The 27,924-nt window shown below is 34.4% G+C and overlaps 1 protein-coding gene and 1 long non-coding RNA gene across 4 annotated transcripts in view; one reads left to right on the forward strand and one right to left on the reverse strand.

Moving 5' to 3' along the window:
- Positions 1-3,913, forward strand: part of LOC139357489 (uncharacterized) — a 30,472-nt gene extending 26,559 nt beyond the window's left edge. Inside the window, exon 3 of the long non-coding RNA XR_011610754.1 lies at positions 3,684-3,913. This is a non-coding gene — a long non-coding RNA (uncharacterized lncRNA). The remainder of the gene's footprint in view (positions 1-3,683) is intronic.
- The window catches only part of LOC105499099 (leucine zipper protein 2), a 588,465-nt gene that overhangs the window by 517,924 nt on the left and 42,617 nt on the right, over positions 1-27,924 (reverse strand). The window lies entirely within an intron of this gene.

The raw sequence follows: 27,924 nt of genomic DNA on the forward strand, positions 1-27,924 counted from the left end.
TGGCTAGGGCAATTAGGCAAGAGAAAGAAATCAAGGGTATTCAGTTAGGAAAAGAAGAAGTCAAACTGTCCCTGTTTGTAGATGACATGATTGTATATTTAGAAAACCCCATTGTCTCAGCCCAAAATCTCCTTAAGCTGATAAGCAACTTCAGCAAAGTCTCAGGATACAAAATTAATGTGCAAAAATCACAAGCATTCTTATACACCAGTAACAGACAAACAGAGAGCCAAATCAGGAATGAACTTCCATTCACAATTGCTTCAAAGAGAATCAAATACCTAGGAATCCAACTTACAAGGGATGTAAAGGACCTCTTCAAGGAGAACTACAAACCACTGCTCAGTGAAATAAAAGAGGACACAAACAAATGGAAGAACATACCATGCTCATGGATAGGAAGAATCAATATCGTGAAAATGGCCATACTGCCCAAGGTAATTTATAGATTCAATGCCATCCCCATCAAGCTACCAATGAGTTTCTTCACAGAATTGGAAAAAACTGCTTTAAAGTTCATATGGAACCAAAAAAGAGCCCGCATCTCCAAGACAATCCTAAGTCAAAAGAACAAAGCTGGAGGCATCACGCTACCTGACTTCAAACTATACTACAAGGCTACAGTAACCAAAACAGCATGGTACTGGTACCAAAACAGAGATATAGACCAATGGAACAGAACAGAGTCCTCAGAAATAATACTACACATCTACAGCCATCTGATCTTTGACAAACCTGAGAGAAACAAGAAATGGGGAAAGGATTCCCTATTTAATAAATGGTGCTGGGAAAATTGGCTAGCCATAAGTAGAAAGCTGAAACTGGATCCTTTCCTTACTCCTTATACGAAAATTAATTCAAGATGGATTAGAGACTTAAATGTTAGACCTAATACCATAAAAATCCTAGAGGAAAACCTAGGTAGTATCATTCAGGACATAGGCATGGGCAAAGACTTCATGTCTAAAACACCAAAAGCAATGGCAGCAAAAGCCAAAATTGACAAATGGGATCTCATTAAATTAAAGAGCTTCTGCCCAGCAAAAGAAACTACCATCAGAGTGAACAGGCAACCTACAGAATGGGAGAAAATTTTTGCAATCTACTCATCTGACAAAGGGCTAATATCCAGAACCTACAAAGAACTCAAACAAATTTACAAGAAAAAAACAAACAACCCCATCAAAAAGTGGGCAAAGGATATGAACAGACATTTCTCAAAAGAAGACATTCATACAGCCAACAGACACATGAAAAAATGCTCATCATCACTGGCCATCAGAGAAATGCAAATCAAAACCACAATGAGATACCATCTCACACCAGTTAGAATGGTGATCATTAAAAAGCCAGGAAACAACAGGTGCTGGAGAGGATGTGGAGAAATAGGAACACTTTTACACTGTTGGTGGGATTGTAAACTAGTTCAACCATTGTGGAAAACAGTATGGCGATTCCTCAAGGATCTAGAACTAGATGTACCATATGACCCAGCCATCCCATTACTGGGTATATACCCAAAGGATTATAAATTATGCTGCTATAAAGACACATGCACACGTATGTTTATTGCAGCACTATTCACAATAGCAAAGACTTGGAATCAACCCAAATGTCCATCAGTGACAGATTGGATTAAGAAAATGTGGCACATATACACCATGGAATACTATGCAGCCATCAAAAAGGATGAGTTTGCGTCCTTTGTAGGGACATGGATGCAGCTGGAAACCATCATTCTTAGCAAACTATCACAAGAACAGAAAACCAAACACCGCATGTTCTCACTCATAGGTGGGAACTGAACAATGAGATCACTTGGACTCAGGAAGGGGAACGTCACACACAGGGGCCTATCATGGGGAGGGGGGAGGGGGTGGGATTGCATTGGGAGTTATACCTGATGTAAATGATGAGTTGATGGGTGCAGCACACCAACATGGCACAAGTATACATATGTAACAAACCTGCACGTTATGCACATGTACCTTACAACTTAAAGTATAATAATAATAAATAAATTTTAAAAAAAAGTAATTTACAAAAAATAAATAAGTAAATCTTGATATTTCTATCCAGAAAAAATAAATAAATAAATAAAAGAGGTAGAAAAAAAACTTTCAGAACCGAGATATTTGTATTTTAAAGTCTTCAGAGTGCATGGCAAGGAGTTCACAGCTAGAATACAAAGCTTGGTTTTTATTTGAATACATGTGTTTGAGAAGGAAGATTATATAGTCAAACAACATCAAGCCCATACACTTTAAAATCATGCAGTAAAATCACAAGAGTGTCAAGCAGGTAATGGGGCACTTCAGTGAACTAAGAGACAAGTTAACTGAAATATTTCTTGGCTTTAACTGTAACTCTGACCTTAGGCAGCTAACTTACATTTCCTAGGTTTTAATTTTAACTTCTGAGAAAAAAGTAGAGTTGATTTGAGACTAAGATGTATTTCATTTAATTATTACTCTGCTTCAAAAATCCCTCTAATTACAGTGTAGTTACAAAACACATAATAAAGTGATAAAAATAAAATAAAATGACATAAAATGAAAAGCAAAATTATATAGCAGGAGTGATTTGCCTTGATTACTATGCTAGTTTTTTTTTTAATGTTTGTATGTTCACATACTATTTTTTTTTTTCCTCATCTTCTCCCACTTTCCTATGCTAAGAAAGATGAATTAGTTTCTCTAAAATTGTGGTTGAGATCAAATAACTACCAGGAATCCATGTTAACATTTGACTGTGTCGACAATCAAAAGGATAGAAGGGACTACAAAATAAAGAAAGCATGATGTAACTAAACTATACGAAATCTGACAGAATCCTACCTAATATATCCAATAACATAGTAATTTTATTCTTAATTAACAATAGAGGAAATGAAAACATACTAACATGCAAGATCTATGAAAGCAGGGTCTCTTAAGGTTGCCTTTGTATTAAATTTTGAATTTAAAAACCCTTGCAAATAGTAATAATCAATTAATATATATTTAATAAATTGATTTTACATGAAAATTCTCAATGCCATAAAACATAAGCCAACATTTTGTCCTCTTTCATGGAAATAAACTGCTTGGTTCTTAATATAATGCATGTTTTATAAATTGTGTTTTGGTGGTCGCTATACATTCTTCACTTGCTATTCTGACTTGTCAATGATTCCCAGTTTCAAATAGAAAGAGGAAATTGTTAGACCCATTCTTGTTCGTAGCTTCCAAATGCCTTGTCCTCTGCATGGGTGAAGCTAGTTCATTTGCATATGTAGTTTCATCACATTTCACTTTTCCAAACACAAATGTTTTATTCAAAGCTGATTCATCAGCTACAGTCAATATGTCCGCCTTCTATTCAAGCCATTTTTGCAAGTAATTTGCAGGAATGCAAGAAGCCTAGTTGCTTACCTACTTCCTAGGCCCTACAATCTTATCCTTTCATCATTCCTTATCTCATGACCCAGTTAGCAATTATAAACTTTCTCTTTTTTTTTTTTTTTTTGAGATGTAGTCTCGTCCTGTTACCCAGGCTGGAGTTTAGTGGCAGGATCTCGACTCACTGCAAGTTCTGCCTCCCGGGTTCCCGTCATTCTACTGCCTCTGCCTCCCGAGTAGCTGTGACTACAGGTGCCCGCCACCATGCCTGGCTGAAGTTTGTTTGTTTGTTTTCTTTTGCAGAGACCAGGTTTCACTGTGTTAACCAGGATGGTCTCGATCTGCTGACGTCGTGATCTGCTCACCTCGGCCTCCCAAAGTGCTGGGATTACAGACATGAGCCACCGTGCCCGGCCTATAAACTTTCTGTATTGCCCCTATTTAATGGGTCCTTGCCCTGATACACTTACATCTGTCTTGAAATTCTCTTATACCTGGGTTTTCTTTTTTTTTTTTTTTCCCTAGGACTCATTTTTGGGAACAGAATCTACTATTGAAATAAAAATTAGAGTGAACTGTATTTCTTGGGGTGCCTTTCTTATCAAACAAGTAATACTTTCATTCAGAAATTATCATTAAGTTACAGTCTAGAATCTTGACCCATAAGACAAGATGTTACAGTTTCAATTCTCTGTTCTTTACCATATTTTACATTGTGGTATAAAGGAAGCCCTTCCAACGTACATATATAAGGGCAATGTCTCTTTGCGTTTCAAAAGGCTTACAAGAAAATATTTATTGTCCATATTTTTAATTTTTTCTGGTACCACTCTGTTAATCTTTGCATTTTTAAACCTTTTTCCATTATTCATTGTCAAAAACTAACGTAGATACCTCACATAAAGTCTTCATCGCCTAACATTCCCTCACATCTCCAGTCATCATTTTCGAGCATTGTCCCACTTACATTGCTTTCCAGCCACACATAGTTCAAATTAGTTCATATAAAAAAATCTACTTTCTTGCATCTTCTAGGTTGCCTTTCCTATCTGTCTTCATTTGACAAATTTTATGCATCTTCCAAAACAAAATTAAGATTTTTTTAAGTGCTTTTATCTGCATCTAGTGCTTTCCTTAGCGTAATTCTTTATTATTATTATTATTGTTGTTGTTGTTGTTGTTGTTATATTTTAAGTTCTGGGGTGCATGTGCAGAACATGCAGGTTTGTTACATATGTATACAAGTGCCATGGTGGTTTGCTGCAGCCATTAACCTGTCATCTACATTAGGTATTTCTCCTAATGCTATCCCTCCCCTATCCCACCACCCCTTGACAGGCTCCAGTGTGTGATGTTCCTCTCCCCATGTCCATGTGTTCTCATTGTTCAACTCCCAGTTATAAGTGAGAACATGAGAACATGCAGTGTTTGGTTTTCTGTTCTTGTGTTAGTTTGCTGAGAATGATGGTTTCCAGCTTTATCCATGTCCCTGAAAAGGACATGAACTTGTAATTCTTAAGAAGAGCGAAAAGGAGCAGAGTTTGAATTCTGTTCTTGTACTGAGATGCTGGGCTTCAGTTTCCTTATATGTGAAATGAGATTCTAATATCAATTTCATAAAAATTGTATAAAATGATTAATAAAATATTTCTCATAAGTTATTAGAACACTGTGGACAAAAAAGGAAACTTGTCAACTTGTGGCTCTAATGCAGTTTTTAAAATATCTTTGATATGATACCTGCAATAATTATTGTCAATTAACATGACATATTAAAATGACCTAATTTAATGTCTGCTTTCCTAATAATGTTATAAGCTTTTCAAGTCAGGGAATGTGTGTTATCATTCTGAATATCTCCAGAATCTAGCACAGTACCTGAAATATATAATAGGCTTTCAACAAAAGGTTTTAGAATTTTTCAACATTGTTTGTCACATTTGAAGTGAATGTATTTCCTTTAGAGTGGTGCAGTTTATTTTTTCCTTTGGAAAAATGACTCTACTCCAGATAGTTCTAATAAGCTCATATCCCAACTCTACACTCTTCCTATTTTCTGTGATTCAGGGAATACTCTTACCAGTTATAGATGTGCCCAAGCTAGCATCCTGGACTCCATTCCTATGCTATCCTCAATAACCAATTAAGCTGCAAACTATATCTTAACTGGTCTTGATCTCTCCAGCTTAACTACAGTTACCTTAGTTCAGGACACCATCAGTTTTTCAACAAGACTGTTGTAATACTCCCTTAAATTAGTATTTTTCAGCTGTGGCTATGCTTGAGAAACATATGGGAGACCTTTTCATTATACCTATTCCAGAATCCTACACCAAACTATTTAAAAGATAACCCTATACCAAACAATTTAAAAGCGAGTCTCCGGGGATGGGGCGAAGAACTCTATATTTTTCAAACTACCTATGTGTTCTTTAGTGCACCTAAAGTTGAATCTGACTTGTCGTGCTGCCTGTTTTTCTTGCCTCTCATGTTTTCTTTACACAACCATAGTGAGTTTTCTATAGTATAAAGCTCACCTTGTCTCCTTCTATATTCTTTTAATGGGGTTCTTTGCTCTCAAAATAAATCATGATATGTCACATATTTAATTGTTTGGCCCCAGCTTAACCCTTCACATCAAGCGTCATTTGTATTCGCTTTATACAATATGTTTTAAAAGTAGAATCATAATCAGAAATTTTGCTTATTTTATTGGATCACTTCTCTGGACCTCCATACAACCTTTTCATCCATTGTAACTCAACACAGAAACTATTTCTTGACTAACTGCTGTACCATCCTTCACTATGGCCCATCATCCTATACCAGGTTAAGAGCTTCTTTTATGTAGTCCAGCAGGACTGTCTGCATAGAGTTAATCATAGCACTCATCACACTGGGGGGCATGTGCAGAACAGGAAGGTTTATTACATAGGTATACACGTGCCATGGTGGTTTGCTGCATCCATCAACCCATGATCTATATTAGCTATTTCTCCTAATGCTACCCGTACCCTATCCTGCCACCCCCAACAGGCCCCAGTGTGTGATGTATCTACCTCCCTAAAGAGTCAGTCTAATTGGTCTACCTCTCTGAAAAAAACACTGGTCTTGGAAATAACTACTATATCTCATTCTTCACTGTTTCCCAAGCATTTTGTAGTGACTTACACAGTAAAATCCAAATGTTTATCCCTTCCCATAAGTTTAGAGACATAACATTGCTCACACTAAATTCAACTATCATCTTACACTGTAACTCTGCTTTTTATTTATTCTGCTCTAAGGAGAAAATTTTGACTTTCCATATTCATTTTTCAGAAAAGTCACAAGATAATTGCATAGCTTCTCTCATGTATTTAAACCTATTTTATGTACTGTAGGTTATCATGGCAATTTATCATAAAAAAAAAAAATCACTTGTAGGTAACTTAGCCAATAGCATGGCTCAGCTCAAGTCCAAAGGCCTCAGAACCAAGCAAGCTGACAGTGTTAGGCTCAGTCTGAAGCTGAAATCCCTAGAATCCTAGGAGCCACTGGTGTGAGCCCCAGAGTCTAACAGGTGGCGAACCTGGAGTTTTGACATCCAAGAGCAGGAGAAGGATACTCCTGTTCCAGAAGAGAGAGCAACAATTCACCCTTCCTCTGCTTTTTTGTTCTCTTGACTCCCAGCTGTTTGAATGTTTCCTATGCATATTGAGGGAAGATTTTCCCCCACTAAGTTTACCAACTCACACACCAATCTCCTCTGCAAACACCATCACAAACACACATGGGGCAGCTTAATTATTTGAATGAAATGTCAAACGCCTTGGGTTTTCCTTTCAGTAGAAGAGAAACGGGCTCAGAACATACTGAAGAATCAAGCATAATAGTGTTTTATTAGCTATCTGAATATCCCTAATCCCATAAGGTTGACATTCAGATTCACCCCTTGCACTATCTAAATATGCAGTACAAACTACCATGAAAAATGCAACAGATTTATTTGAAAATTTACTTATAAATATCAGATGTAACTTAGACATAGACGTTATAATTTGATACCCTAATGGAATAAAATAAAGTGACAGCCTTGTTTTCTTCTCAGGTTTTGATTTTGACTTTTTCTGATCAAGATTCGGAATTATATTATGCCGAGTTATTAATACAAAATAACTCTTACAAAATAATAAAGAGTTATTAATACAAAATAACAAAATAACTCTTTCCCTACCATTTGCATTACTTACTTATTGTTTGTCCACTTATTTTTGCCTTCTATTTGCTTCTATTTGACTGAAATTCATAAGAGATGTCTATTCAGTCAATCTAAGCATAATCATAACCGAGCAACTGCTTTACATATGGCAATAATATTACTCAAAACCATAATTATCCTGCTCCTATGCCACTGGTCTTGAATAGGATATATTTACATTCTATTAATTCACATTTTGGCAAGATGCTGACATCTCTATTACATATTAACTCTTCTATTCATTGATTCAATAATGTATATTATTATTAGTTTTTTAGCAACCATAATGCTGAATTCTGGAGGCAAGAGAGATGGGACTCAGGTTATCACAGCACCTACAGTATGAAGGCAAATAAAGACAAGTCAACTGTAACACAATGGAGTCAATGTGCTATTGTGGAAATTCAGGATAGTATGGAAATACTTGAAGATTCGTTAGGTAGGACATGAGAGAAGGCTTTTTGAGAGAAGTGGTAGCTAGAATAAGACATGGAAAGAGAGGAAATTAATTAATAAATGGTAGAGTGCACGGCCTGGATGAAATACTGAACATTTCAGGGTAACAGATTAACCCATCGAAAAGCCCAGAGGCCAAAATGATCTTGGAAGATTTAGGGAAGTGAAATTAGTACCAATGGCCAAAGAGCCTATGTGTGTGTCATGTATGCTTGAATGTTTCTGGGTATGTTAGTGTTGAGGGTGCAAGAAAAAAAGAGGTAAAAAATAGGGTTGGAGAAAAACCCTTCTGGGCTTTGGAAAATATGTATAGGACAGAGATGATCATGATCTAAATATTATTGAAGAGATCTGATAATTGCCACTGTGCTATTCATTTTCCAGGCAAATAAATGACCTGTAGTCTACTCAAGGAAGAACATTTGGTGGGAATACTATATACTCTTCTACCTTTCTGGAATGACCTCTCATGCTCTGCCTTACTCCACACCTTCCTTGATTTCTTTTCTTCACATATACCACATCCTTCAGGAAGTCTTTTTTTTTTTTTCATCACTAAGTAAATACAGTTTCTCCTTTTTCTAAATCTCTATAATGTTATTTTCCACTGACATAATATGTCAGAATCTTCCTTGACATACAGATATTTGTAAACCTAGCTTCTCTCACTGGACCAGATCTTTGAGGGAAAGTAATTAGATAATAATTTTAGCATCCTTTATGACACAGTTTCATTAAGTTGTTAAATGTAAGAGTATTATATGCCACAATGGAAAATTAAGAAAGTGAATGGCATGGTTCTTCACAAAACTTTCAACATAATAAAAACATATACACAATGAAGTATTGTTTCCCCAATTTTCAATCCTGTCTGAGTTGGCAGAGTGGAAGTATATCCACAAAATTTTTAGTATTTAGCTGATGCCACTGAAACTACAATACAGATGTTTTTCAGTTGAAAAAGCATCATCAGTCACTCATGTAGAGACTAAAAAACATTATACTAACTGGTAGGTGAATCAACCATAAAAACAGGATCAGAAGGGGGTAGTGGAAACTAAATTCAGAGAGCTTTTTTTTTTTTTTTTTTTTTTGAGACAGGAGCTTGCTCTGTTGCCCACACTGGAGTGCAGTGGCACAATCATGGCTCACTAAAGACTTGATCTCCTGTGCTCAAGCAGTCCTCCCAGTTAGCCTCCTGAGTAGCTGGGACTACAGGCATACACCATTATGCCCAGCTAATTTTTTAATTATTATTCTTTATTTGTAGAGACAGGGTCTCACTACGTTGCCCAAGCTGGTCTTGAACTCCTGTACTCAAGCGATCTTCCCACCTGGCCTCCCAACATGCTGGGATTACAGGTATAAGCCACCATGCCCAGCCTTGGATAGCATTTACTTCTTAGAACAATGATTGAAGCCAGTTATTTGAATGAATATCTTTGGACTGAGTGTATTGATTTCATGCAATGTCTCTGAGTTTGGTCCTTCTGTGTAATTACACGCTAAGAACTAAACTAGTCCATGACAGTTAGCAGAGGTATCAGAGAGAGGTTCAGCTCAGTTCTCTAAAACTTCTGCTTATTACTTCATCTGCAATGTGAACACAGCATATTTGTATAATAAAGATGGCTGATAGGTGTTGCAGAAATTTGCTAGAGATTTTTCCTTCATGAAATTGTACGTTTGTTATAAAAGCCAGAAACAATAAGAGTATGTATTGAGGATTTATTCCATGATAACCCTTTAAGTGTTTTATGTCATTCTTCTTTCATACAGAAGCCCTGAATTATGTATCTTTACTATTCCACTTCTGCAGATGAGAAAAATCCACTTCTGCATACTATCTTCTAATACTTGCAGCTTTCTTCCATATCACTTCTAAATCTTCCATATTCTAGGCTAAACATGCTCAACTTTTTCATCAAATATTTCTCAAAATAAGCTGTTTAAAATTGCCTGGTGGTCTTCACTGGGCTCGATTTTGGGTTATCAGCCTTACAAACAAGCAGTCAGATCTACATAGTGCATCAGTGATAGATGGCCAGGCAAGTAGGGGTTTTATTTCCCTTGACATGAATGTAGTACTTCATGTCTTCATGCCTCATGACACCATAGCAGCTTTTTGGGAAACCAAATTGTATTGATATCTTACTACATTTATGACTAAGATTATAAGGATGGTTCCTCTAACCTTCCACTTGCAAAGTTGCATCTTCCCAATTTTCTAATTGAGTTACTGTTTACACCACCATTACAGGACTTGAATGAAATAAACTTTAGGGATAACTTTACAATTGGCCCATTTTCAATATAGACTGTTGTACACTTTCTAGGTTTTAATCTGGTAGTCCTTACCAAACAAAACAAAACAAAACTTAAATAATCAAGGATAAGTCTACTGCCTTCTACCATACAACCACATATGTCTTAGTGGGGTTTCATATAATTAATCAATAATGACCATTCACTCATGAAATACATTTTAACAAAAAGGTTGAGAATTTTATCAGATAGAGAGAACATCTAGAGATTACATATTATTTGCAAAGAATTTTACAACGAGCTGCATTGAAAGTGGGGAAAAATTAATTTTCTTATAATTATGTTATAAAATCGAAATTGAAGTTTTAAAATTATAGGTACAACTCATAGTATATTTCAGAAAGTCATGTTAAATATTAGCATGTATAAATATGAAAACTAACATTTTATTACTTTCATGCTAAAGACACTTAATAAAATTACACATTTTATTCTGAACACATAAGACAATATTCTCTTTAGTTCAGCAATGTACCCTACAGGTTTAAAATCATATCATACATGTATTCTCAGAACAACGAGGTAAGAAAGCAGCTCCTTAGAAAATCAGAATGTGTCTACCTAGGAGATTTCAGTTTTCTGAAGTTGCAATTTTCAAATTATGCTTTTCACATCTTCTCTCTTAGCACCAGAGATGGATACGGAAGCTAAAACTCAGCCATCGGCTTTTCAGCTTCACATTTACAAAGAAAAGCAAACATCAAACTCCCAGTCTTCCTTACAGCAGAGAGAAAATGTGCCAGGAGGAAAATCCGTTTCCTGGCCCTCGCGTAGGCTGCACAAAGGCATTCTTTCTCGGAACTCTAGAGATAAATACTTTTAAAGTCTTTTTAGCTCCAAGAAAGCCCGAGGACACTCGTGAAAATGGCCGTTTTAGTCGTCTTTTCTCACAAATAGGGAAGTTGCCTCTAAAAAGATTGTCCTGCCCATGGAAAGCATGTATGAAAATAAAATTTTAATTACAAAAATACAAGGGAAAAACGCATGCCAAAGATGATGTGGGCACAGATATGTACCATAGCTTGGCTCAAGAGTGAGCTTTTTCTCCTGCGTCTCTGGTCTATAACAAAACTCACTCCAAGGGAAAAATTGAACCCTCAAGAAGGAAGAGAGAAGGGTCCTATTTTACACATCAGCTTATCATTTGAGAAGTGGCTTTATATGGATTCTTCCTCATAGGTCCTGTGGCTATGATTTATCTAATTTGACAATGTATATTCAATATGTACCCTTCTATTCCAGATATACATTTCTAATTGATTTTGAACATTCAAAATACCTTTTTCCATTCTATCAGCTGTCAAATACTCATAACTGGTTTAGCCTTTTTTCAGCTTTTCTTAAAGAAATATTTTATCGCCAGAAATGCAAATCAAAACCACAATGAGATACCATCTCACACCAGTTAGAATGGCGATCATTCAAAAGTCAGGAAACAACAGGTGCTGGAGAGGATGTGGAGAAATAGGAACACTTTTACACTGTTGGTGGGATTGTAAACTAGTTCAACCATTATGGAAAACAGTATGGCGATTCCTCAAGGATCTAGAACTAGAAGTACTATATGACCCAGCCATCCCATTACTGGGTATATACCCAAAGGATTATAAATTATGCTGCTATAAAGACACATGCACACGTATGTTTATTGCAGCACTATTCACAATAGCAAAGACTTGGAATCAACCCAAATGTCCATCAGTGACAGATTGGATTAAGAAAATGTGGCACATATACACCATGGAATACTATGCAGCCATCAAAAAGGATGAGTTTGTGTCCTTTGTAGGGACATGGATGCAGCTGGAAACCATCATTCTTAGCAAACTATCACAAGAACAGAAAACCAAACACCGCATGTTCTCACTCATAGGTGGGAACTGAACAATGAGATCACTTGGACTCAGGAAGGGGAACATCACACACCGGGGCCTATCATGGGGAGGGGGGAGGGGGGAGGGATTGCATTGGGAGTTATACCTGATGTAAATGACGAGTTGATGGGTGCAGCACACCAACATGGCACAAGTATACATATGTAAAAAACCTGCGCGTTATGCACATGTACCCTACAACTTAAAGTATAATAATAATAAATAAATTTAAAAAAAAAGAAATATTTTATGCTCTTACATTACAAAATACTCCTCTACATTTACCTTTTACCCATTAGTTTTTAATCCATGTAGGTTCTGAATTATTATGTTGTATTAGAAAGGAATTCAGTGTTATTTATCTTCACGGAAGCTACTTTTTCTAACAAACTTATAAAGAATATCACTTTCACATTGTTTTTGGCCCCTTCTTGTATTTTGAATTATTTAACACACACAGAAATGTGTGTGTATACATACACATATATACATATAATTATATATACAGATACACTGTCTAAATTCTCTCTTATTTCCCATTGACTCAATTGTCTTTGTGAAAATAACATAACAGTTATTATTGTGACTTCAAGGTCTACAGTATGTGTATGTCTTAGTGTCTGTTAAGGCACATTTCTTTAATGTAGCTAGATATTTTAACTAAGTATTTTTCTTTTATATATAATTTAAAATATTTTTCTTCATTTTCATATTTATTTATAATTTAAAATAAAGTATTAATTTTCAAAATACAATGACATATGTATTGGTATTTCATATAATTTATAGAATATTAGTATAAAAGGCTTTTTCATCTGTCATATTATCTGACAGCATATAGATCATTTATGGTCCTTGTCAGGGATTTAAATGTTTACCCAGAAGGCTTTGTTTTCTTGTTTGTTTTATTTGATTGTTTATTTCCTAGACATTATAGTTTATGTTGCCATTGAGAGCAGTTTATTATTTCTATTGCATTTTATGTTTGCTGTTACAGAGAATTGCTCTTATATCCAGCTGATGTTGTATATGCGAACTTTGCTGAATGCATTTAGTAGTTCTTATAGTTTATTGCTTTAGAATTTATAGGTAGATGATCTTTTCAGCTGCAAATAATGACAGCTTTGCTTCTTCTCTTAAAGTACTGAAAGTCTAGATAATATTGTTTATTTATAGCTTTGACTGTATCTTCTAAAGCTATATAAAACAGTAGCCATGATGGTGACCTTATATATTTGCTTATTTAATGCTTATTAGAATGTTTTGACAAAGTTTTATCAAATTAAGGAAGTGTTCCTCTATTCTTAATTTTGTGAGAATTTTTATCATTAAAACATTTTTGAGATGTATCAAATTATGTTTCTGCACATGATATATACTTACATGACAAAATAGTTTCACATATCTAGGTTAAACACTAATTGGATTGTGATACTTTCTCATTTTTTATAAGTTTAGCTGATGTATTATTCAAGATACTGCATCTACATTTGGAAGAAAATAGGCCACGGTTTTTCTTTCTTCAGGTCTCTATATCATGTTTTGTTCACCATATCACACTAGCCTCAAAAATTAAACTGATTAGTTTTTGTGTTTTTTCTATTCTCTGGAGGGGCTTATATAAGAATTACTTTTCTATAGTATTATAGAATTTATGTGTAGAGCCAGTTGGGCCTGTTGTCTGAATTTTGTTTATGTCGTAGTTGTTCTGTTTGTGTGTGTGTATGTGTGTGTGTTTAATGGGTATGGGGAGGTGACACATGTGATTCCTATTTTAAAAATTACAAATGTATTTATTCAAGATTTTTAATTCTCTTTGAGCTAATTCTAGTATTGCATGTTTTTGTAGGAACTTAGCAATTTAAAAAAATAACCTATTTTGTTGTTGCTATTACCTACTTTATTTCTTCCAGACTATTTTATATTTTAGGTTTGTTTCTTTGATTTTCCTATATATTTCCAATGATGTGTTACTATGACTGTGTCAAATTTTGATATATATTGCTTTTGTTGTCCTTGTCATTTGGGTTTTTAAAAAGATTTTTGAAATACATTTAACACACCATTGTATTCACTCATTTGAAGTATAATGGTAGTATTTAGCATAATCAGAGTTGCACAATCATTACCATAATCTAATGATATAATATTTTCAACACCACTAAAAGATACCCTGTCCCCTTAAACAGTTATTCCCCATTCTCCTTCCCCCACTCAAGCCACTGCTGCTGAACAAATCATCTTTTTATATTTTTATGGACTTGGCTATTGTAGATATTTTCAAAAATGAGTAATACAATATATTGTCTTCTATTACTAGCTTCTTTCACTTAGCATAATGTGTTCAGGTTCATCCATGTTGTAATATACGTTAGTATTTTATTCTCTAAATTAACAAATAATATTTTGTAGTATGTATATATTACAGTTTATCATTTAGTTTTAAAATTTCAAATTTTTATGACTTTTATTTTATCTAAAAGTTATTTAACGTATGTTATAGTTTCCAAACACAGGCTTAAAACACTGTTTTCTTAGGAATAAATGTATACTCATATGTAATATTTGAATGTACATGAAGATATTTTTCCTCTATTCTAAATGTATAAATTTTATTGACCTCCAAATTTACATACAAGCATACCTGTTATTCTGTAATTAAAGTATAAAAAACATACATTGTGTGTGTGTGTGTGTGTGTTTGTCTGTTTTTGAGACAGGATCTTGCTGTCTTGCCCAGAATGGAGTGCAGTGGCCCCATCTATCATAACTCACTGCAGCCTTGAACTCTTGGGCTCAATTGATTCTCCTACCTCGGCCTCTCAAACTGTTGGGATTATAGGAATAAACCACTGTTCCTGGACAAGTACTATGCATTTTTGGCAGAGAGTTAAATCATTTGGAAGGTCAATGTTCCTTTCAATTGTAAACATTTAGACAACGACAAAAAAAAGAATGTTACATTGAGAATAAGGTACATCCATTCCTGTTCCAAAAGACAAAAATAGGTCCATTAAGGAAGGACATCTACAGTGGTGACCTGTTTTAACCCATTAGAAAGATTCAAGTTGCTAATATCTGGAAGTTTTCAATAATAGAATATATTTCCCGCCTCTATAAGTGATTGGTCTGCCTGGTCATCTGGTATACATTAAAATACTTCAAAAAACAGGTGGAAATTTGAACTCTAAGATATTTAATTACTTTTACCGTTGTAGAATATAATATTTTGTTAAGCAGTTCTAACAACCAATCCAGTTAATAGAGTCTCTCTTTTATAATTGTATTAGTCAAACTTGAAATAGTTTCAAGTTCAAAATGAAACTTCAAAATTATTCTTCAAATTATGCCTTAGTTTTATGTTTTTAATACATAAATGTGGCAGCTTCTATTTTAAAATATTTCTAACACACTGTCATTTATAGCAATTAGTATCAGAAGAGCTAGCACATTTGAGTCATTATAGTGAGATTGACATGTTACTCTATACAATAGTATAACAGATTCATAAATGTTCTCAAATCTCAAGCCATGTAAAGATTTCACATAATTGTAGGAATATTTCTAAGAATAATCACTCAGGACATATTTTTAGAATCCCATTTCAGAAGAGGGTGGTGGGTTTTTTCCTGTTTATATGTACTAACAAGGTTTTTCTAGCCTAGGACATGATGGCCGCCTCTCATTTCTCCATTCTAAAGAGCAGTGGTTTTGTTTCTTTACATTTTACTGAATTTTCCAATTCATGTCCATAAAGGACCATAGAAAGCAACATGAACATTTTGGTGGCTTTAGTTAAAGTTGGGGATATTTAAATTTATACAATTTGTCTCATTCAAAATTATCTATAGTCATTCACAACAAAATGACATTTTAGCCAATAACAGATGGAATGTATGATGGTGGTCTCATAAGATTACAATGGAGCTGAATAATTCCTATTGTCTAGAGAAAATGTAGCCTTTGTAACTTCACGGTGTAACACATTATTTACATGTTTGTGGTGAGGCTGGTATAAACACACCTGCTTGCTTCTACTTGTATAAAAGTATTGCACGTACAGTTATGTATAGTACATAATACTTGATAATAAATGACTATGCTGCTAGTTTATGTATTTGCTACATTATACTTGTTAGTGTTATTTTATACTGTGCTCCGTAGACTTACTTTTAAAAAATAGTCAAAAGTAAAATGACCTCAGGCAGGCCCTTCAGTAGGTATTCCAGAAGAAGGCATTGTTATCATAGGAGCTCCGTGTGTGCTGACACCCATGGAGACCTTCCAGTAGGACAAGACGTAAAGATGCAAGACAGTGATATTGATAATCCTCACACAGTGAGGGTCTAGGCCAATGCTGTGTTAGTGTCTTTGTTTTTAATTTAAAATTTTAAAATGTAAGTAATACATAATAAATTTTAAAATGGGAAAAGGTTATAAAATAAGGGATATAAAAAATTTCTGTACAGCTGTAAAATATAGTTGCGTTTTAAGCTAAATTTTATAACAAAAGAATCAAAAAATTAAAATTAAAAGTGTTTACAGTAAAAAAAGTCACAGTAAGTCAGGTTAATTTCTTATCAAAGAACAAAGTTTGTAATAAATTTAATATATACTGCTATAGACTTTACAAGTACTGTACTAAGTACTGGTAAAGTATATAGCAGTATACATTAATGTTTTAGGCCTTTAAAACTGAGAAGAAAAATATTTACCATGAAATATATACAATAAATTAACCAATTAGCAAAAATCTAGTTCTAGAATATGAAACACCTCTCGTATCATTTGATATTTAATTTTGGGCATTTTCCATGTTTTTATATTTTACAAAATTTTAACAGACATTTTAGTATATTTTAAAGACTTCTCCTTTCATGTTGTTTTCTTATTTTTATTTTATTTTATTTTTTATTTCTACTTTTATTTTTGGCTGAGGGGATAACTGGTCAAGTTTGTTACATGAATAAATTGTGTGTCCTGTGAGTTCGGCACTAGGATAATTTTGTCACCCAGATAATAAGCATAATACCTGACAGGTAGTTTTTCAGTTCTCACTGTCCTCGCACCTCCCACCCTCAAGTAGTCACCTATGTCTATTGTTCCCTTCTTTGTGTTCCTGTGTACTCAATGTTTAGCTCCCACTTATAAGTGAGAACATGTGTTACTTGGTTTTCTCTTCCTGCATTAATTCTCTTCATCCATTAATTCCAGTGCCATCCACATTGCTGCAAAGGACATGATCTCATTTTTTTGTTGGCCGCATAGTATTCCATGGTATGTATGTATCACATTTTCTTTATCCAGCCCACTATTGATAGGCACTTAGGTTGATTCCATGTATTTGTTATTATGAACAGTGCTGCAATGAACATATACATGTGTGTGTCTTTATGGTAGAATGATTTATAATCTTCTGGGGATATACTTGGTAATGAAATCGCTGGGTCAAATGGTAGTTCTATTTTAAGTTCCTTGTGAAACCTCCAGGCTGCTTTTCACAGTGGCTGAGTTAATTTACATTTCCACCAGCAATGAATATGCATTCCCCTTTGTCTGCAACCTTGCCAGCATGTATTATTTTTTGATCTTTTAATAATTGCCCTTTCGACTTATGTGAGATGATATCTCATTGTGGTATTAATTTGCACTTCTCCAATGATTAGTGATGTTGAGAATCTTTAAATATGCTTATTGGCCACACAGATGTCTTCTATTAAAAAGGGTCTGTCGATTTTTTAATAAGGTAGCTTATTCTTTTGCTTATTGATTTAAGTTACTTTAGATTCTGAATATTAGACCTTTATCAAATACATAGTTTGCAAATATTTACTCCCGCTTTGTAGGTTGTCAGTTTACTCTGTTGATAGTTTCTTTTGCTGTGCAATGGTCTTTAGTTTAATTAGGCCTCTCTTGTAAATGTTTGCTTTTGTTGCAATTGCTTTTGAAATTATCGTGAAGGCTTTACCAGGGTCTATGTCCAGAATGATATTTCCTATGTTTTCTTCTAGGGTTTTTAATAGTTTTAGGCTTTACATTTAAGTATTTAATCCACCTTGAGTAGATTTTTGTATTATATATGGTAAAAGGAAGGGGTCCCATTTCAATCTTTTACATATGACTAACTAGTTATCTCATCATCATTTATTGAATAAATAATCCTTTACCCATTGCTTGTTATTGTTGGATTTGTCAAAGATCAGCTGTTTGTAGGTGTAAAGCTTTATTTCTGGGTTCTCTAACCTGTTCAGTTGGTCTATGTGTCTGTTTTTGCACCAGTACCTTGTTGTTTTAGTTACTGCTACCTTGTAGTACAGTCAGGTAGTGTAGTGTCTCCAGCTTTGTTCTTTTTGTTTAGGATTGTTTTGACATTTTGGACTTTGGCAATTTGTACTCTTTTTTAGTTCCAAGTGAATTTTAGGGTAGTTTTTTTTTTTTCCCCTAATTCTGTAAAGAATGTTTTTGAACAGAAATATAAATAACCAGATAATCTTATGAACACATTTAGGAACACACAGGAGGAAATCTAGAAGAAACTGATTAATTCCTGGGCACATACACTCTCTGAAGACTGAACAAGAAAGAAAGAAACTGAAGAATCCCCGAACAGACCAATTCTGAGTTCTGGAATTGAATAAGCAGTAAGTAGCCTACCAACCAAAAACAACAACAACAAAAACACAAACAAACAAACAGGACCAGACAGATTCACAACTGAATAGTATACCAGATGTACAAAGAAGAGCAGATACCATTCCTACTGAAACTATTTTAAAAAATTGAGGAGGAAACACTCCTCCCTAACTCTTTCTATGAGGCCAGCATCATTCTGATACAAAAACCTGGCAAAGACACAACAATAATAGGAAACTTCTGGCCAATATCTTCGATGAACATTGACGTAAAAATCTTCAACAAAATACTGGCAAACTGAATCCAGCAACATATCAAAAGCTTATTCACCACAGTAAAGTAGGCTTTATCCCTGGGATGCAAAGTTGGTTCAACATAAGCAAATCAATAAATGTGATTCACACCACATAAACAGAGCTAAAAACAAAACCCACAAGATCATGTTAATAGGTGCAAAAAAAAAAAAAGCTTTTGATAAAATACAATTTTTTTTATGTTAAAAACCCTCAAGAAACTAGTCATCAAAAGGAACACATTTCAAAATAATAGGTGTCATTTATGGCAAACCCACAGTCATCCTCATACTAAACAGGGAAGAGCTGGAAGCATTTTCCTTGAAAACTGGCACCAGACAAGGATTCTTTCTCTCACCATTCTTATTCAACATTGTGTTGGTAAGTTTTGGCCAGAGCAATCAGGCAGGATAAAGAAATAAAGGGCATCCAAGTAGGAAGAGAAGAAGTCAAACTATCCTTATTTGTAGACAATATAATCCTACATCTAAGAAACCCCATAGTCTTGGACCAAAAGCTCCTTAAGCTGATAAACAACTTCAGAAAAGTCTAAAGATACAAAATTAATGTAAAAAAAAATCATAACATTCCTATACACCAACAACAGTCAAGCCAAGAGTCAAATCATGAATGCAGTTCCATTTCACAATTGAACAAAAAGCATAAAATACCTAGATGTACAGCTAACCAGGGACGTGAAAAATCTCTACAAGGAGAACTGCAAAACACTGCTCAAAGAAATCAGAAGTAACACAAACAAATGAAAAATCTATGCTCATGGATAGGAAGAGTCAATTAATATGATCATACTGCCTATAGCAGTTTATTAATTCACTGCTAATTAATTCATTGTCAAACTACCAATGACATTCTTCATAGAATTAGAAATAACTATTTTAAAGTTCATAAGAAACCAAACAAGAGCCCTAATAACAAAGGCAATCCTAAGTAATAACAACAAAGTAGATGCATTACACTACCCAACTTCAAACTGTACTATGGTGCTACAGCAACCAAAACAGCATGGTACTGATACAAAAACAGACATGTAGACAATGGAACAGAATAGAGAACCCAGAAATAAGATTGCACACCTATCTGATCTTTTACAAAGCTGTCAAAAAAACAAAAAAAAAAACAAACAAAAAGACAAGCAACAAGGAAAGGACTCCCCATTCAGTAAATAATGCTGGGATTGCTGGCTAGCCATATGCAGAAGATTGAAACTGGACCCCTTTCTTACACCACATATTAAACAAGCATCAACTCAAGATAGATTAAATATTTAAATGTAAAACCAAAACCAAAGAAACCCTGGAAGACAACCTACGCAATACCATTCCAGAAATAAAAATGAGCAAATAATTCACGATAAAGGTTTCAAAAGCAATTGCAACAAAAGCAAAAATTGACAAATGGTATCTAATTAAAGAGCTTCTGCACAGCAAAAGAAACTGTCAAGAGAGTAAACAGACAACCTACAGAATGTGAGAAAAAATTTGCAAAGTATGCACGTGGCAAAGACCTAATCTAGTATCCAACTTGTATTAGAAACTTACATCAGCAAGAAAAAAAAAATGAAACATTAGAGTGGGCAAAGGACATGAAAAGACGTTTTTCAAAAGAAGACATACATGTGTCCAAAAGTCATAAAAATGTTGAGCATCACTGATCATTAGAGAAATGCAAATCAAAACCACCATGAGATATCATCTCACACCAGTCAGAATTACTACTATCAAAAAGCCAAAAAATAACAGGTGCTGTTGGGTTTGCAGAGAAAAGGGGACGCTTATACACTGTTAGTGGGAGTGTAAATTAGTTCAGCCATTGAGGAAAACAGTGCGGTGATTCCTTAAAGACCTAAAAAACAGGACTACCATTTGACCTAGCAATCCCATTACTGGTTATATATCCAAAGGAATATAAATTGTTCTACCATAAAGACACATGCAGGAATATAGTGCTTATTGCAGCACTATTCACAATAGCAAAGACATGGAATCAAACTTAATGCTTATCAGAGGTAGACTAGATAAAGGAAATATGGTATGTATTTACCATCGATTACTGCACAGCCATAAAAAGTGAGATCATGTCCTTTGCAGGGACATGGATGGAACTGGAGGCCATTTTCCTTAGCAAATTAACGTAAGAACAGATAACCAAATTCCACATATTCTTACTTATACTAGGGAGCTAAATGATGAGAACTCATGGACACATAGTAGGGTACAACAGATGCTGGGACCTACTGGAAGGTGGAGTGTGGAAGAAGAGAGTGGATCAGGAAAAGTGACTAATGGGCACTAGGCTTAATTATATCTGAGTGATGAAATAATCTGTACAACATACCCCCATGACACAAGTTTACCTACATAACAAACCTGTACATGTACCTCTAAACTTAGCATAAAGGTTTATTTTTATTTAGAATGTTAGCCCATCACTATCAGGCTGAAATCAGGATGATGCAAACTGGACTTCCAGACAAGCAATTACTGAAGATGGTCATCGGAACAAGACACACAGACCTGTACACTCCTGTATCACCCCAAGTTGTTTCTCACACCAAATTTTCCTTCTTAGATCCCTTCCCTCAGCACCAAAAGTTGGAATTATCTTTTAAAGGCATGAGCCTGGCCATATCTCAACTGCTACCAGTTGGCTAAGGTTGCATTTTTTCCATCACACCTCACTTCTTGGGTTTTCAGTCTCTGAGCGGCAAGCAGTCAGACTTGAGCCAGTTATACAATGACCAAACTGCTTAATGATGCACTTCTCATGACGTATCTTCATCTTTATGTGAAACACTTTAACAATACCAAAGTATAGCTACCTAGAAATATTGCAGTCTCTTGATCCTTTTTTTTTTTTTTTTTTTTTTTTTTTTTTTTTTTTTTTTTTGAGACAGAGTCTTACTCTGTCACCTAGGCTGGAGTGCAATGGTGCGATCTCGGCTCATGCAAACCTCCACCTCCTTAGTTCAAGAGATTCTCCTGGCTCAGCCTACTGAGTAGCTGGGATTACAGTCACACCCCACCATGCCTGGCTAATTTTTGTATTTTTAGTAGAGATGGAATTTCACTATGCTGACCAGGCGGGCCTTGAACTCCTGACCTCAGGTGATCTGTCCGCCTCAGCCTCGCAAAGTGCAGGGCATTGATTCCATTTGTCTCTATGTGCTCGCTCATAGCAATACAAACTATCTGTAAGGCTCATGGCCATATTTCAAATGGAATGTTGAGAAGCCCTGCATCTTTTGGGAAGCCACCATAAAGTTTTGGGATAATGCACAGAGTCTGAGACAGCTTTTTTCAGAGAGCAGGTCACATAGACACAATCATACCAATTTGAGAATAAATTAAAATTGCATTCAGTTTTAAAAATGGCACAGTATTCTTTCAAGGAACCTATGTTCTATAATTGTTCTCCCATAGAAATATCACAGGGTTGCTGAGTTATCTGGAGTAAGTCAAGGTATACCTTTCACAGATGCATTATTTATATTTTAAATACACCAAACACATTTTCTGGTTCTTAAAGTATCCATTTTCTTATATACAAATCGAAACCACCTACTATAATTATCTATCCTGCAATTAAACATATGCACATCTGAAAATAAATAAACCAAATCTCCCCCAATATTTAACGTAATATTTTCCCCAAAGTGTTATGAACACACTGGTAATAGAAATTCCTTCTTTTATTTATTTTAATTTATTTGTAGTAAACCTTGGTGCTTCAAATGTCCTCATTTCACCTTCAATTCCATTCTAAATTTTTCTAGTTTTTTTTTTGTGTGTGTGTGTGTGTGTGTGTGTGTGCACTGTTCTTTTATTCATTATTTCAAAGAAAATAAATCCCATAATACTTTGGAAACTATACCTACAGATTTACTTTCTGGAGTGTCATTGATAAATAAATGTAGTCTTTTGCATTGATTGTCACCAAAAAAGTGACAGTCATTCATAAGCATAAAAGAACATCTATTTTTCTGAATAAAAGTGATTGTCATTTATTTTTAAACTAGCAAACTAGCATACTGCCAAAATCGTCTATGTAATTATGGCTAGCATTCAAATAAAGACTTTTCCCCAGTTTTCACCCATATTATTTTGTTTCATTGATTATGACAATTGAAGGTCTACTCTACTGTCTCTGCCCCAATATACTCCTCACAATAGGAAGAAGTAGCTTTTTTTTTTTTTTTCACACACTGGAAAATTCCCCAAATTCATTTAATATTCAGTAATAACTAAGTTGGGTATATGTTATACAAAAAAAAATTAATTCCTGAAGACATTCTTTGCCTTTTTCTTGTGTCTTAAGGGCTGATCTTGTCTAAAGCATCAGGTGTGGGCATAACCTCATGACCTCATGACTTCTGAAATCCAGCAGTGACTGTCATATATGTTCCTTTCTCTGATGTGTGCTGGGCTCCTCCATGATTCTGAAATGTAACTCAGAACCTTTCTCTTCTACCAAAGAGAACACTCAGTGTGTGTATGGGGGGTGGGGATGGTAATACTGTAGTTCCTTTGCTCTATCTCATCTTTAATTTTCTCTGTCCTCACTCTTTCCCTTATTAATTTTAATTTATGTTCAGGTTATCTCTAGTTTCCTAGTAGACTCTCTTTCCAATATACATCACTGTGAGGAACACATTTTTTTGGCATGGACATCTGACATGTTTATGACACTAAGCTCAATAGAAATTCATCTTTTTGGTACACTATTAATTCCATAAAACATAAATCCACTCTGTCTCAGAAATATGTGATTACAAATAACAGAAATTCTTATTATGGCACCAAACTAACAGGTGTTTTTTTCTTATATAAACAGAAGTAAAAAGTTATGCCAAGGGTGGTTATGTTGCTTAATTTTAGAATTTTTGGAATTTGAGGCTTTACTTATCTTCATGCTTTGCCTTCCTGAAAGCATAGTTCTTATCCTTATTCTTGTCACTGTAGTATCAGTGATCACTTGACATCTGATATTACGTGGCATAAGGAAGCATTTGAATAATAAATGTTTTGCTTTTAGTCTTAATAGTCTCCCCCGAACCTGCATCCAAAGCATAGTTTCCATGTCTTCAGTAATCAACATCAATTGTTTGTGAACAAATATATAGGCATGTGGAAACCTCAAGCTGAGAATTAAACAAAACACCCAGACACATTAAACATAAAGTTTAGACTGAAAATGAAGATGGTAAAAGATGGGAAAGTGACTACTTCTTTTTCTCAGCCCCAAGGATGTTCTCGCAGTGGATCTAAATTAAGTTTCTAAATAGAATATAGGATGCCAACTGTCACCAGGTTAACTGTCAGGGACACAGTGCCAAATTATGATTAAGATGTACTTACTTAATATTTCTCCTTCAAGCAGCCAGCAATGATGTGATATCTAATCCTTTGTGCTGAAGAAGCTGTAGGCGGATGCCATCACTTCACTTTTTTTTTTTTTTTTTTTCTTTTTTGAGACAAAGTCTATCTCTTGTCCCCCAGGCTGGAGTGCAAAGGTGCAGTCTCCGCTCTCTGCAACCTCTGCCTCCTGGGTTCAAGCAATTTTCCTGCCTCAGTCTCCCGAGTAGCTGGGATTACAGCGCCTGCCACCACACCCGGCTAATTTTTGTATTTTTAGTAGAGATGGGATTTCACCGTGTTGGCCAGGCTGGTCTCAAACTCCTGACCTCAGGTGATCCACCCGCCTCAGCCTCCCAAAGTTCTGGGATTACAGAGGTGAGCCACCGCGCTCAGCCGGCCATCACCTCACCTCTTAAAGTGTCATGTTTAACTCCTTGGAATAGCTAAGCAATTATTTAAATTATGTTTTGTTTATTTTGTTTCAATTTTTTTTTTGTTTTGTGTTATTTAGGGATATGATTATATTAAAAGTCTGTCATAACTGCATCCATTATCAATAACCATTATTCCATAAGTATCAGCATATAAAAGATACTGCTGGTGGCTGAATAATTTTAATCTGCAAGCATATCCTCCTCCATTTTCCATCTTTCCTGAGTTAAATTAGTACCAAGGTAAAAATTATTTTAGGATTCTTCTAAAGGACCGTTGGCACGCTATATTAGTCTGCTCAAGCTACCATAATAAAATACTATTATTTTATTTTATTTTATTGAGTGGTTCAAACAACAGAAATTTATTTTCTCACAACTCTGGATGCTGGGAGGTCCAGGATCAAGCTGCAGGCTGATTTGGTTCCAGGCGAGAGCGCACTTCCTGGTTTGTTGGCGTCTTAGTCTTGGTTCTTGCTGCATCTGCACATGGCAGACAGAGAGAGAGCAAGCGATCTCTCCAAAGTCTATTCTTATTAGGGTATCAATCCTATCATGAGAGATTCCCCTCTAATGACCTTATCTAACCCTAATTGCCTCCCAAAAGTCCCATCTCCGAATACCATCATATCAAAGGGATAGAGTTTCAGTAAGTAAATTTGAGAGGGACATAACAAACATTCAATCCATAACATTTCACCCCCCTACTTGTGGGCTTCTAATGTATCTGAAGAGTCATAATTGTAAAGAGAGACATGGTTTAATTAGTTTTGTGCTGTGATATGCTTTTATGTTTCCTTTAAAAATATGAAAATCCAAAATGGTATATTTTTCCCCACAATGCAAGTTACACATGGTAATATTAATAAAACTTTCAGACTTATGGTAGGTTTCTATTAAATTTTTCTAAATAGTTATTTTAAACCATACACATCACCCTAACTTGGGAAATGTTAAAGAATTCATGTAATGATTTTATATATATATATATGTATGTATATATATATGTTGTCTATGTACACACATGTATATATACATGTCATACTAATGGTGATGAAGATGAAGCTGAGACAATGAAAGAAAGTGACAGCAGAAACTAGTATTTATTGATTCATTTAATATGTGTCAGATACAGCTTTTAACATATTTATATGAATGAATCTGAATTGAGCAATTTTCAGAAGGTAGTTTCTAAATGTTTAGGCATTTAGCTGGTGATCAAAGTAATCATTTATCCCCCAAAATGGTGGCTTAAGTAACAGCAAAAGGCATTGTAGGCTATTAAATATATTGACTTGCTTCCTATATATATATACTTTTGTCACTATTGATTACTTGTTTTTCCCCTTATGTCCGTAGATAGTTTAAATAATATTCAATGAGTTTTTGAGAGTGATGCAGGAATATTTACTTCCTGGCCAATATTTTCCTCACAATTGGTAAGGGGAGGAGGAGAGTACTTACAAAAGCAAAGCATACGCTTGATTTGATACTGCTTAAACTATCTGATCCTCCTGCCTCATACATCTGCACTTAGAGAAGATCAGATAGGATGTGGATTTTAGTTATTATAATTAGCATTACCATGTAATTTACTATCAAAACTAAAATAATTTTGAGAGTGAAATGGAGAGTTATTCATAATTATAACAGATAGCACATATAAATTCAAATTATCTGTGGCAATGAGGAGTTATTAGCACCGTTAAAGCTCTGTTCTATTATCACAAATAATTGGAATAAAAGACTTACAGGTAGAAATGAGTAATCAATTCTAGAACAGCAAAGACTTGTGTTCTAACAAGAGAAGAACATTTTTTGTTCCTGATTCAATGTTTTAAAATTATACAAAAGCAGATATGTGCACATTTAAAACATAAATGTATAGAACATATAACATAAAAAGTAAAATATTTTCCCCTCATAAAACTAATATTATACTGAGATAAATGCCATTAACAGACTATGGCATATACTTCTGGATATTATGGGTAAGTGCGTGTCTATATGTCTACTGTATACATTCATTTTTAATGAAAAATTATATATAATCTTCAAATTGTTTTTTCTTTAATATGTATCCTGAACACCATCTAGGTGAGAACCTTTAGAGTTACTGATTTTGTGAAATTGTTATGTCCTTTGAAAGTGAACAACACCATGTATTTAATCAATTTCCACTGATGAATATTTAATCTATTTCTTTTCGTTTGCTAAAAGTGCTGTGAAATCTTTTACTTATGTGATTTTGCTTTCTCACAATTACTTTTACAAAATAAATTATCAGAAGTGGACTTATTTCTTTAAAGTTTTATGTGTATATATATATTTATACATTTATATATATATACATGTATATATATATACATTTATATATATATATATACACATACACCCACATATATATAAAACACACATAAATACATATATATACACACACATAAAACATAAAGATACATTATCAATTAGCAAACTACCCCCTCCATGTCATACTTATTTCTGGTCCCTCAAAATTTTGTAGAATAGTTCATTTTAGCGTACCAAACAACTTTATTAAAATAAAATATACATATCAAAAAGTATCATTTTTAAAGTATACAATTAGTATAGTAATATTTAGAAAACTTTTATCACCCAGGAAGAAAGTACATTTCAAATAGCAGTCACTCTCACTTATGCTTTTTATGTGCTAAGAAACCAGTACCTAACCCAAGGTCGTGAAGATTTATTTCCATGTTTTCTTCTTATAATTTTATAGTTTTATCACTTATATTTATGCTTATTAACATTTGGAGCTAATTTTCAATATAGTGTTATATAGGCCAAATCCATTCTTTTATAGGTATGTATCTAGTAGTCCATTATTACTATTTTAATTTTCTCACCTTAATAGTTGAAAAATTATGACCTTATTCCT

The sequence above is a fragment of the Macaca nemestrina genome, chromosome 12, assembly GCF_043159975.1.
Source record: "Macaca nemestrina isolate mMacNem1 chromosome 12, mMacNem.hap1, whole genome shotgun sequence".
Taxonomy (NCBI): domain Eukaryota; kingdom Metazoa; phylum Chordata; class Mammalia; order Primates; family Cercopithecidae; genus Macaca; species Macaca nemestrina.